The sequence below is a fragment of the Halichoerus grypus genome, chromosome 9, assembly GCF_964656455.1.
Source record: "Halichoerus grypus chromosome 9, mHalGry1.hap1.1, whole genome shotgun sequence".
Classification (NCBI taxonomy): domain Eukaryota; kingdom Metazoa; phylum Chordata; class Mammalia; order Carnivora; family Phocidae; genus Halichoerus; species Halichoerus grypus.
The window spans coordinates 114,281,731-114,294,978 of record NC_135720.1 but is presented as its reverse complement, the minus strand read 5'-3'; the positions used below and the strand labels follow the sequence as shown (position 1 = coordinate 114,294,978).

The window sequence follows — 13,248 nt, the reverse complement described above, 5'->3', positions numbered from 1 at the left end:
CACAGAGGGCGCCTTTTCCTAATTCGCACACAGTTGTCGCTGTGCTGGCCTGTGGGGGCGTGTGTACCCCTGAGACCTCGGACTTCTGCTCTACACCTCCCTCTCAGATCTTACCTCTCCTCCCTGCTCCTTGGTCCCCCGCCACCCCCATATCTCTACACTCTGTTTCCCTGCACCCCTCCTTGCTCCCCATCTTCCAGCCATTATCCACCTCTCCGTACCCTCTCTCTATGGGTCCCTTTGGTTTGTTCCCCCGCCCCCCAGAATCAGCCTGACATGGAGTCCTTACCCACTAGGGTCTGAGGCAGGTGCAGCCTAGGGAGGGTGGGCCAGGCCCTCGCTGGCTCAGGGCCGACCTGGCACGTGCAGAGAGCCCGGGGCGTGGGGGAGGGTCCCGGCTCCTTCCATCTGCCAAGCTCCTAATATAGGCATCAGCAGCCAGGGCGCAGAGCGGGGGAGCAGGGGAAGCAGGGGAAGCAGAAGGCAACTTGGAGCTGGAGGGTGACAGGGCTGCATTTCCTCCATATAAATAGTCCCGTCTGTCTGTCTCCCTGGGGGTGGGTGGCTTCCTGGGGCACTTCTGATGTCATCAGCTTCCCAGGAGAGCTCCGCTGGTAGAGTGGGGGGCCTGTGACGAGGAGACCGCAGTGGCGGGGGGGGCCCCAGTGTGCCTCGGGGCCAATGCCTTGGGCCGTCCTGGCCTCTCTCAAGCATCACCTTGGTTGCCAGAGACCCAACACCCCAGGCTGTACGGGTCATGGCGTGAGCCCCTCTGAGGTCTCTTCCTTGACATCACCCCCAGATCACTCCGCTGATCTCACCAAGCCCAGGGGCTCTGCGAGGTTGCCCTGGGGGACCTTGAGGAGATAGCCACCTCATTTAGATCCCCCCCTCGCTGTGAGCCAGGTCCAAGCACAAGAAACGACAGAGATTTTGGTGGGAGACAAATGTCTCCTGGCTCTCGCCATCCTGGCCTCACCCTCCTCAGCACGGCCCTGCCGGGACCGGGCTCCATCCACTCGGGGAGCAGAGCACTCATACCCACCACAGTCCACCCTGATGGGTTCAAATGTCCTCAGAGGAGGAAATGGGGAGGCTTGGGACAAGTGGGCAAGAGGCTGTGGACCCCTCTGGGCCTGGTGGGTTTCCAACAGCATGGATCATGTAGGCCAGGGAGCATGGGCTCTGGAGCCACTCGACTCTGCACTCAGTAACTCTGTGATGACAGAAAGGCACTAAACCCTTCTGAGCCTCACTTCCTCTGAGGGGACTCCTAAGAGGACCTGCATCATGGGGATGACATAATACAATGGTGCCTGCACACAGCAAGGACAGTCCCTAGGCCAGAAGCCCCTGGGGTGTCCTCTTCCAATTCTTCAGCTGGAAGAGGCCCTCCCGGCCCAGACTCGCAGGGCACTCACTCACAGTGAGCAGTGACAAGGCGCTTTGCTGTGGGGCTGATCATCACTGCTGCCATATCCCCTAGGCCCTTTCCACTCAGAGCCCACCGGCTCGATGCCAAGCCAGAAGTCTCTCTGAGCATGATGCCAGGTCAGCGCCGCCCTCCTTCACGGCAGCCCTGGATTGGAAGCCCCTGGTGAGGTAACTGTGGGCTTGCTCTGCACCCCTCCCAGAGGCCCCTAGGGGGCTTGAGCCCTCTCTGCCCAGGGCACTGCCTTCCAGCCTCCCAGCCTGTCCTGGGATCCCCTCCCAATTAAACTTGAGTGTAGTTGGATTTGAATTCTGGTCTCAGGGCCTGCCTCTGGGGGAGCCCAAACTGAGAGTTTCACATGGTTCTCAGCTAGCTCTCCCCAAGACCAAGTGACTCAGAGGCTGGACCTGGGTCAGAGGGAAGGCTCCTCCTTCAGGGGCTCTGAGGGTCCAGGACCAGGATTTGTTACCAGGCTCTGCAGACCTTCTGCTGTTTTTGGTGCTGTGATAAGAGCTGTCTCCTTCCATGTTCTTGCTCCATGTGTCAACATCCTTTTATCAGCCCTTGTACAGGAGGCTGCCGGCAGCATGTGGTAACAGCAAAGTCACGCCCAGTTCTTCAGGAGGTAGAATCAGAAAATTGGAGGATTACGAACATAAATTAGGTGTGATATCTTATTTACTCTCATAACAACCCTGAAAGCAAGGCTGCCACATACAGTCGGGCAGGTTGTTCACTGCCCAATAGCATCTGGCCAAGAGGACAGCGCATGTTCTTCCTAGCAAGCAGCATACCTGGCACATATCTGTGTCTCTCCGGGTGGTGAGGGGAAAAGAAGGAAAGCTTTTCATCATTTGGAAACTGAGGCACAGAGAACTTAAGTAATTTGCCCCAAGATTTCTTAGCATGTAAGAGGTTGGACTGATTCCAAGAATTCTGGCTTCAGAGCCTCCAATCCTTACTACATGACTTCATGCAGCCTTGGCAGGACTGAGCCAGTAAGGAGGACTGGAAAGCTGGGGAGGGCCAAGTCAGTCCTAAGACATGGGGACTCCAAAGAACCAAGGGGAGACAGTCATCTCTCCTTGGCTGACCAGGGATCTGGGGGCCGAGCCTGAGCTACCGGCCACAAGGAATGAGGCCATAGCTGGAAGCAAGGAGACTGCAATTCCGTGGCTTCGTGATTCTGAGCAAGTCACCTGGCCTCACACAGCCTCAATTTTCCCACCTGTAAAATGGAATTTACAGGCCCCACCCTGCCTGTCTCCCTGGCTGGGATTAAACCAGATGTCTAAGGACTTCAAGGGGAAGGAGGTATTCTCCAGTGCCTAAAATCACACCTAGAATTGCCTAAGTTAAAGCTCAATACATATTTGCCATCTGCTTAATAAAACCGTTATTTCCCAGGTCTGTCTGTGGCAACACCCTCCGCAGCCCCCGTCTTTTACCACCTGAGAGCCTGTCCTTCCCTGACACGGAACAGCAGAGCCTGAATGCCGGGGTGTTCCTGGCTAATGACTCAGCCTCCATAACGAGGCCAAACATCTGGCTGACAAAGGGCACGGCTTACTCCCGAAGCGACTCCTTCTGCACAAATATGTTCTTAATATTCAATTAGTATTTATCCACCACGAATAACAATTACACCACTGACTCTCAATGAAGTGCCTGGTTAATTAATGAATGCCGTCTTTAACATGCTAGCAGTTATTTCTCTGCGAGTGCAACAGTTAATAAGCATGGTGACACCGGGATGAGCCAGGGGCTGGCGGGGGTGCCCGGGGTTACCCGGGGCTCCAGATGTGAGTCTGGAGCTGAGCATGTGTCACACAAGTCATCTTCTGGAGTTAAAACACACACACACCCTGGGATTTGTAGCAAGCCGCTTAACCCCTCCCCACCCCAGCCTGTTTCCTCCTCAGTAGCAGGTGCACCAGAGGATGGCCAAGGCTCCCTGGAGTCCTGACCGCATGGGTTCCATCTGTGATACTCAGATCTGTATTGACCCCTCCCATCTCCACACACAAGGACCACCTCACTCCACTCGGCCCCTCTCAGGGGGGAGCTGCTGACCACACCCCCTGCACCTCTTTCCCCTTCACCAGCCCCCTTCCCCTGCTCCCTCCCCTGTTCCCCGGAGCTAGGTCCCCCTTCTGCTACTGTTTCTGACCTCTGCCTTCTCCCAGCGTCCCGGTCCAGCCCCTCAGCTAGCAGCCTCCAGGTCCCCACTGTCCCCCTCTGCCCCCAACTTCCTCAGAGCCAACTGAGGACACAGAGCATGGGGACCAAGCTGCCTGGATTCATCCTGGCACTCCACTTACTAGCTGTGTGACCCAGGGCAAGTTACCGAAGGCCCCGTGCCTCAGTTTCCCCACTTGCAGAATGCAGATAATCACGTGGGAATGACGGCAGCCTCCCCCACATCAGTCAGGGCAAGCTAAACTACCATGATCGACCCCAAATGCAATGGCTGCTTATTTCCCACTCACATTGTAGCCCGGGAAGGGTAGCTCATGGCAGCAGGTGGGTCAGGCTCTTTCCCTCCTATGGCTTCCCCCGGCCCAGGGGCCCTGCCGGTGTACCCCTGGTTTCAGCGGGGTCTCCTCTGTGTCCCGCTAGCCAGCTGGCCGAGGGGAAGGAGTGGGGAGGCACACCTCCCTTCGGCTCAGGTTTCCTCACTGAGAAAGTGTTACACGGGCTGGCTGGGCTGTAAGGCAGGCTGGGAGATGGGTCAAGTCATGTGCCCAGGGAGGAGAAAGGGAACAATGACAGATGGAGAGTGGCCTCTGCCACATGCCCTGGGAGGGCTGTTAAGGAAGATCAAATGAGTTAATAAATATAAAACACTTAGCACTTGGCACATGGTAAGTATCCTATAAGCAATTGCTGTGATGTCTCCGTATTCCCACACTAGGTTCTGTGGATCGCAAGATGAAGGACACACTCCCTATATGTGAGGACCCGAAGAGGAGGGGGGCAGAGGAGAGTCCCATACAACCCACACGTAATTCAGAAGGGGCCACACCCGAGATGCATTCAAGGTGCCATTGCTGGGTGGAAGTGAGGGGCTGGGAGGAGACGTGGGGCTGAGTCTTAAGGAATGGTGGCACTTGACAGGTAGTCCTGGTCACATCATGAGGACAGACACCAATCGAGGCTGGAGAGACCAACTTTCTCCCAGGAGCACTGGGGGTTGGGGGAAGTCAGCACAGTGAAATGACGTTAACTGACCGATGTTTCAGAATATTCCTTGGGTGCAAAAAGGAGGGTGGATTGGAACAGCCGTGGACTGGCCCTCAGCAACCATTCTCACTCCCGTCTGGCACACCTGCTGGTCCGGCAGGGCTTGGCAAGCTAGACACTACATTTCCAGACTCCCTTGCAGCTAAGTTTTAAAATCTGAATTTTCTGGGGCACCTGGGTGCCTCAGTCGTTAAGTGTCTGCTTTTGGCTCAGCTCGTGATCCCAGAGTCCTGGGATCGAGCCCCACATTGGGTTCCCTGCTTGGCGGGAAGCCTGCTTCTCCCTCTCCCACTCCCCTTGCTTATGTTCCCTCTCTCGCTGTCTCTCTCTCTGTCAAATAAATAAAATCTTTAAAAAAATAAAAATAAAATAAAAAATAAAATAAAATCTGAATTTTCTGAATTAAGTTCTGCCTAAAACAATCTGAATTGGGGGGACACCTGAATGGCTCAGTCAATTAAGCATCTGCCGTCAGCTCAGGTCATGATCCCAGGGTCCTAGGATAGAGTCCCACATTGGGCTCCCCGCTCAGTGGGGAGCCTGCTTCTCCCTCTTCCTCTGCCCCTGCCCCCTACTTGTGATCTCGATCTCTCTCAAATAAATAAATAAAATATGTATTTTAAAAAATCTGAATTAGGTTCTACCAGGTGGAAGCAGTCGTCCATGATCTGGAAGGTGCAGTGAGGTGTGGCCGTCTTTCTCTTGCCTTGTCTGTTTCTAGCTGGCAAGGAAGAAGAGACACGGGGTGGCTCTGCAGCATCCAGGGTCCAGCCTCCAGCATCCTGCAGAGACTACTGCAGGAGACAGGGGCATCCTCCTCCCGGCTTCCAGACCCGACTCTCAGCTGCAGGGTGCGGGATGTGTTCTTAAATGAACAGCTCTAATGTTGGCCTGGGAATCAGCCTTCCTGATCAGACAGAAGCACCGCTCTCCTGGGAGCCAGTTCCGCAGTACAGTGTGGCCATCGTCCCTGCCAGCACTTCCAAGGACTGGATCAGCACCCGGTGGCCTGAGGCAGGCGGGCCAGCAAGGGGGCGTCAGGAGTGCTCTAGGCAGAGATGGCTAAAGCGGGGCGCCTGGGTGGCTCAGTTGTTGGGCGTCTGCCTTCGGCTCAGGTCATGATCCCAGGGTCCTGGGATCGAGCCTTGCATCGGGCTCCCTACTCAGCGGGAAGCCTGCTTCTCCCTCTGCTTGTACTCTCTCTCTCTCTCTGACAAATAAACAGAATCTTTTTTTTTTTTTAAGATTTTATTTATTTATTTGACAGAGAGAGACACAGCGAGAGAGAGAACACAAACAGGGGGAGTGGGAGAGGGAGAAGCAGGCTTCCCGCGGAGCAGGGAGTCCGATGTGGGGCTTGATCCCATGACTCTGGGATCACGACCTGGGCCGAAGGCAGCCGCTTAACGACTGAGCCACCCAGGCGCCCAAATAAACAGAATCTTAAAAAAAGAGAGAGAGAGAGATGGCTAAAAGCTTGAACCAGGGCTGTGGCTGCAGGCTGCGGATTTGAGAATAGGTTTGGAAGACAATTCTGAAGACTCCACTTGGCTCATTGATTTACTGGAGGTGGGGGGGGGATTAAAAATGATTCCAGATCTCCTCATTTGCCTGGCGGGAGAAGATGAAGCAAGCCACTGGCCAAGATAGGGAAGAAGAAAGGAAGAGCAGGAACGAGGAGGAAGGTGAAGATTCTGAGTTGGCCCATTGGTTTGAGGACTTGGGGGGTGTCCAGGTGGAGGTGTCACCAGTAGGCAGGTACAGACTGGAGTCTGGAGGGGAAAGACTGGGAGACGCTGGCCCAGAGGTGGGGATTCTGGCCCCGGGGCTGGGGGGGGAGCGGTGGGAGGGGTGATGGGTGGGAAGATGTAGACTGAGAAGAGAAGGGGGGCCCAGGGTGAACCCTGAGGAACCCCGATATTTAAGGGGTGAACAGTGGAAAAGCGACCCAAGGAGAGGTCTGAGAAGCGGGGGGAGTTGATGGAGAAGCAGACTCCCTGCTGAGCAGGGAGCCCCACGCAGAACTCGATCCTAGAGCCCTGGTATCATGACCTAAGCCAAAGGCAGATGCTTAATGACTGAGCCACACAGGGGCCCTGCCATTTCTGACTCTTAGACACTTACTTGAATTCCTCTGATGGTTTCAGAAAGTGGGGAAGCAAAAAGGTTTGACCCTTTGAGAAGCAAAGCAGTCACACCCACGCAGCAGCTGCCCAGTCTTCTTCTGTGGGGGCTCAGGGAAGGAAGGCTCCTCCCCCAAGGCCAAAGCCAATCACAGCTAGCCCATTGCTCCCCGTTGCCAGTGATTGGTTTAAAGGTGGGCATGTGACCCGGTTTGGGCCAATAAGTCATAAAGAGAAATTTGCCCAGGGATTCTGGGAAAGGTTTTACTCCCTGCTGAAAAGAAAGCCCTGTGCTAGAAGAGGAGCCCTTCTTTCTGCTCTTGGATACTGAGGTGTGAGTATGTGATGTGGCAGCCACCTTGTGACCATGAAGGGAAACATGGCTGACATGCTGAGAATAGCTGAATGGAATAATGAGCAGAAATGCGGTCTAAGATAATGTGCTGAGCCACTGTACTACCCTGGATCTGCTCAACCTCCTGACATCTTGTTAAGCAACCTACTTCAGCTTTCCCCATTTGTCAAATTCAGAAGGAGAAGAACATGCAGGGAGAAGGAGAAGACCTATCTCATTGGGTTGCTATGTGGATAAAAGTGAATCATTTGTAAACCCTTTAGATATATATGCGTGCACATACACCTGGAAATACTGGTGTTAAATAAATAAAAATAATGAAAACTAAGCCCCTTTGAATTGGCTTTTCTGACACTTGGATGGTGAAGAATGAGCTCCTTCAGCAGAAGGCTGGGGCTAAAAAGCTGACACGGAGGAGCCTATACGGAGGGGAGGAGTAAATATGCAGACTTGGAAGGATCTGGAGCCTCTGGGAGGATGGTGTGGCACACTGGCCTCCAGCATATCTGCGTGGTCTGGTTGGGGAGGGACCTCATCTCCAGCAGCGCCCCCCCTCCCCAGTCTTGGCTCAAAGGGCCAAACTTATACTCTTTACAGAGGGGCTAGAGCCTGAACCGCGAGCAAAGCAAGATGTCCTGTCAGCGAGGAGCGGCAGGAGGTGAGGCTCTGTGCACCTCAACTTCCCTTGCGGACCATCTAAGAGCCAGTTCGCTAACTCGACATGCCCTCCCCTATTTCTGCTGTGAAGGCCCATACCTTTCCCCCTAAACTGCAGTATTGGTGGCTGAGGGTCCTGTGAGCCCTTCAGTGTCTTCTTGGCAGCTGTCTGAAGGCCACGTTGCCTCCCTGACTCTCCTAACTTCGAGTCTTCCGCCAGATTCTGTGAGCCAAAGCTGACCCCCTCCCAGGCCAGCTTCGCAGCCATGTGACCTGGGCAGTCCCACAGGCCCCACACCCGGCCTGAGGTCCTGCTATTGCCACCTTGAAATGATTCATGATTTTCCAACAGGGGAGCCCATCAGGCCCTACAAATTATGGAGCCAGCCCTGCTCTTCATCCCGGCTGCCTGCACTGGGGTTTCTGTTCTTGCCACCGCAGCCCCGAGCACACGGACGTCCCTCCCCCGGCGCCAGCAGGTGCTGCCCTCAGACATGGACACCTGGACGCCTCCCCTCCCCAGCCCTGGCAAAGTCTCCCAGACACCTCTCCCCACGGCCACCGCCTGGGTTCAGATTCCCGTCTTGGTCTGGAAGACTGACTGTAATCATCCCTAACTGGTCTCCTGGCTTCCAGGTCTCTCCCTCCTCTGCAAAGCAGCCACCGAGAGCTTTCTAAATTACAAATCAGATCATGTCCCTCACCTGCTTATAGCATCTCAGGGGCTCCCAGCAGCTTAAGCTATAAATCCCAAGCCCCTGTGGTCCAGGGCACAAAGCACTTCCTGATCCAGCCCCTGCCTGTGTATCTAGAAATCACCCCAAACCATGCCCTCCCTGCTCCCTGCCAGCCTCCCTCCGCCCCCCACCGTACCCACAGCATGCTTCCAATTCCCAGAAAGGCCTGTCCCATGCCCGGTGTCTCTGCACACACCGTTTCTGCTGCCGAGCGCTCCCTCTCCGGTTCTTCAGCCAGCCAGCTCCTGACACCTTGGGAACTCAAGTGCCACCTCTCCGGAAAGCCTCCCCCTGTGCCCACAGCCCTGAGGGCCTCTCAGAGTGGTGGCCCTGATCGTCCACTCGTCTTTCTCCCGGTGTCCTCGGCAGCCAGCACAAAGCCTCCCCGTGCAGCAGGTGTGAGCTGACCCCTGCGGCGCCAAAGCCACTTCTCTCTGGGCCTCAGTCTTCAGGCTCATTCGTTCAGCAACAGGTGCTGAGCACTTACTCTGTGCCAGGTGCTGTGCCAGCACTGAGTAGGCCGTGCAGCCGGATCCAACCAGACCCAAACCCTGGCCTCAAGGAGTGAGATGAGCAGGAGGGGTGACAAGCATAAACAATGCACAGGTGAATGAACATCCGTGACAATGTCCACTGGTGATGTGTGCTGAGCAGACAGACCACAGCAGGTCAGAGAGGGAGGGTGGTGCTGTCTTCTATCAGGTCCTCGGGAGCGCCTCTCTGGCAAGGGGAGTGAGGAGGGAGCCCTGTTGGTATAGGGAGTGGGGGGGGGGTTCAAATAGAAGGGACAGGGAGGGCAAAGGCAGGAATGTTGGTGAGTCCCAGGGACAGTTTAGTCACCAGTGTGGCCAGAGCAGGGTGAGTGAGGGGGAGGATGGAAGATGGATGAGGTCAAGGAGGAATTTGGGGGCCCCTATAGGCTGCAGTGGAAGCCCCGCCCAGTCCCACTTGGCCCTGAAACCCACCCACCTGGATCCACCTACTCTGGCTTCTCTCACCCCTTCAATGAATAGGTTCGTCCCTCCAGGTCTTCTGTGTCCTTCTCCTTGGCTTTTCCACCACTTCCTTCCTGCCTCAACACAGCACCTCCTTCCTTCCTCCTGGGGGAACCCCCAGTGATCCCTTCACCTTCCTGCCTGTTGACTGCCCACCCCATCCCTGTGATAATGATCTGAGCGCCCTGCTCCATATCCCATCGGCCCTCCTGGGATTCTGGCTGTAGACAACTCTCCATACTCAAGCACCCCAACGGGGCCCATCCACTCTCTCTGCGGGGAGAGGGCAGCGACAGCACTCATGCAGCCTGCAGACACAGCAGACCGAGGGTGTAGGGGGTCAATACCCCAGGGGCAACCTCGTTCATGGAAGATGGGTGCAGACAGACAAATGTCCTTCTGAGGGACAATGCTGAGATGCATTCTGCAGGTTCCTTTGAGGTCTCAGAAGGAGCAACCTCCCGCTGCCCATAGTGGTGACCAGCTCGATAATCCTGTCCCACCTTAGCTTTTCCTTTTCTTTCTCTCACTCCTTCCACTCCCTCATTTTTATTTCCTAGGATCACCTCACAGATAAACCTGTTTCCGAGTTAAACTTGGAGTTTAACTTGTACCAAGTCTTGTCTCAGGCTCTGCTTTCAGGGAACCCAAATGAAGCCAGTCCCAGTGGTTTGGAGAACGGGTCCTTCCTCCCGGCCAAGGTCACGTTCACCACCGCCCACCTGTGCAGTATAACTTCTCCCCTTTTCTGGAGAATCTCTACAATCCAGCCACCAGTCGCTCCTTCACACTCACTCTCTCTCTCTCCCATCATTTACGTTTAAACAGACTCAAGTCTCTCCCATCCAAAGGAAAAATGAAACATCCTTCAACCCCACCTCCCTCTGGCTTCTAGGACTCAGCTTGCTCCGCCTCTCAGGTGGGTTTGGTACCACTGCCCACTCCCTATACCTTGAGACACACTCTCTGCTTGTTTCCCTCTTCCTTCTTGGGATGCGTCTTCTCAGCTTCCTCTGCCGGGTCCTCCTCCTCCATGTGGCCACTTGTGTCAGACTCCTAGGCGGGGCCCTGGTCCTCCTATCCCCCGCACAGTGTGCTCTCTGCCTAGCGGACCCCACAGACACCTGCATCTGAGAGCCAAGCACCGGCCTCTCACCTCCACTTGCATGTCTCAAAGACACACTAATCAGTACATCCCAACTGCCCACTGCAGCTCAACCCAGTCCTTCTCCTGGCTTCCCCATCTCAGCGACGGTGCCAGTCTCCATCTGATGAGGCATCGGTCACACGTTGCCGTAGGGCCATCCTGACTCATCTCTCTCTCGCTCTCTCTCCCATGTCGCATCCATCACCAAGTCCTCTAGATTTTACCTCCCATTTCTTTATGGATCAGTCTACTTGCACCCATCTCATAGCCACCACCCCTCATCCTGGGCACCTTCACTTGAAATAACATCCTAACTAGGGTTATCAGATAAAATGCAGGATGCCCAATAAAATTTGGATTTCAGATTTTAAAAAATTACTTTTAAAGTATAAGTATATCCCAATATAGCATGGGACATACTTATACAGAACAATTTTTCATTGCTTATTTGAAATTCTTTTCTAGTTAAAATTCTATGAAATTCTCATAGTATTTCAAGGATCATCTTGTATTTTTATTTGCTAAATCTGGTAATCCTGATCCTTACTGACATCCCTGCAACCCCACACTGTGGCCAGATGACCTTGTTCAAACAAAATTTGCTGAGTAGTCAGAAAAGTTAAGTATATGTATTGTAATCACTAGATCCACCACTTAAAAAAAAAAAAAAAAACTATATGTAATGTACAACATAGTGACTATAGTTAATAAAACTGGATTGTATATTTGAAGGTTACTAGTGAGGGGAGTACATTTAAAAAATTCTCATCACAAGAAAAAAAATTCATTAGTATGTATGGTGATGGGTGTTAACTTGATTTATTGTGGTGATCACTTCCCAATATATACAAATATTGAATCAATATGTTGTACACCTGAAATTAATGTTACATATCAATCATATTTCCATTTTTAAAAATAATAATTAAAATTAAAAATTTTCTTTTTCAGAAAAAATGTAAGTACAGAAAATTCTGTTTAAAAAAATTCTGTTGATGGCAACAACTTAAATCAGTTAATATTATCTTGAGTGTCCACTATGTTCCAGAGATGCCTGGAAAATGAAATGCTCCGTTTAACCAAAAATTTTGATTAATCAAGTTATCATAGATAATATACCTCACACTTGGCATCGCTATTTGCAAGGATATAACAATATAAGCATGAATAAGATTTAATTCATCATTTTGAGACCATATGATGCTTCAGAGTCACCACCATAAAATACCTTAGGAGCACAGAAACATTAGCCTAGAATCTGGAAAGCACATGGAACTGAGTGCCAGGGACACAGGAGTTGGGTCCCGGTCTCATTCTTACCTTATTGTTGGATTTAAGCAAATCATTTTACTTCTCTCCCTTGCAGTTTCCTCCTCTATGAAATGAGGGGCTACACTAAATGATCTCTAAAAGCTATTTCTGGCTCTGATTCAATCACCTTATAGGGTGATAGAGTGAAGAAGTGCTGCCTCATTGTGTTTCTGTTGAGAAAATGCTGAGTATACTGGTTTCCACTATATTTCTATAAAAATGAAAAAAAAAATCCATAACTTCATATCTTTGAGAGGAAAAGATTTATCTTCATTGGATCAGAGAAAATATAGTCAATTTATTATGATTCTAGAAAAATGGAAATGGATTAAGAGATTTCTGTAGGGTCCCCAGGAATCCGAGGACAGAGCAGACATTAAATCTCATTGATTCCAAGGGCAAAGACCCCTGAAGAAAATCTTCAGGATCTACTGAAGCCAACATCTATGAAATGGGATGCCAAACTCTGAAGAAAGTTCGCACAGCCTTTAAGCAGAACACCTTCCTCCTAGTTCAGGGAAATCCAGGTGGATCCAGTTCCTTGAAGGCATGCACATAGTAAAATAATACAATGTGTTTTCAAGTGGTAGCTTATGTTTCTCTCAGAAATCTAAAAAATGAGAATCTTGACAGATTCTTTTAGACTTAGTTTGTATTGTCTCAAGGAGCTTTATGAAAACTTGGGAAAGTAATTTAGAATCTACTCAGCCTTCCTAAGGTAAAAGAAAAAAAAGTATACAAGGCAAGAACAGTAAAAAATACAAACAAAAAACAAACAAAAAAACAAAAAAAACCCCTCAATAAATAAATTAAAATAGAATACAGAAAAATAGTCAAATAATCCAACAGAAAGCAGACGGGGGGAAACAGAGGAACTAATAACAAAGGGAACAAATGGAAATCAAATTATAAAATGGAAGTTCTAGGGGCGCCTGGGTGACGCAGTTCATTGAGCAGCCAACTCTTGGTTTCAGCTCAGGTCGTGATTTTGGGGTCATTGGATCATGCCCCTCATCAGGCTCCACACTCAGCAAGTAGTCTGCTTAAGACTTTTTCTCCCTCTCCCCCTGCCCCTCCCCATCGTAGTCTCTCTCTAAAATAAATAAATAAATCTTTTTTTTTTTTAAGAAAGGAAGTTCTAATCCAAGCATATCAATAATTACATTAAAAGCAAATGACCTAAATTTCCAATTAAAAATCAGAGATTATTGGAGTGAGTAAAAAACTAGTCAGACTCAACAGTACGTT

At 51.5% G+C, this 13,248-nt stretch overlaps 1 long non-coding RNA gene across 1 annotated transcript in view; it reads right to left on the bottom strand.

The window, feature by feature from the left end:
- Positions 1-931: 931 nt before the first annotated feature.
- Positions 932-13,248, bottom strand: part of LOC144378993 (uncharacterized) — a 55,912-nt gene continuing 43,595 nt past the window's right edge. The window contains exon 3 of the long non-coding RNA XR_013440958.1: positions 932-2,048. This is a non-coding gene — a long non-coding RNA (uncharacterized LOC144378993). The remainder of the gene's footprint in view (positions 2,049-13,248) is intronic.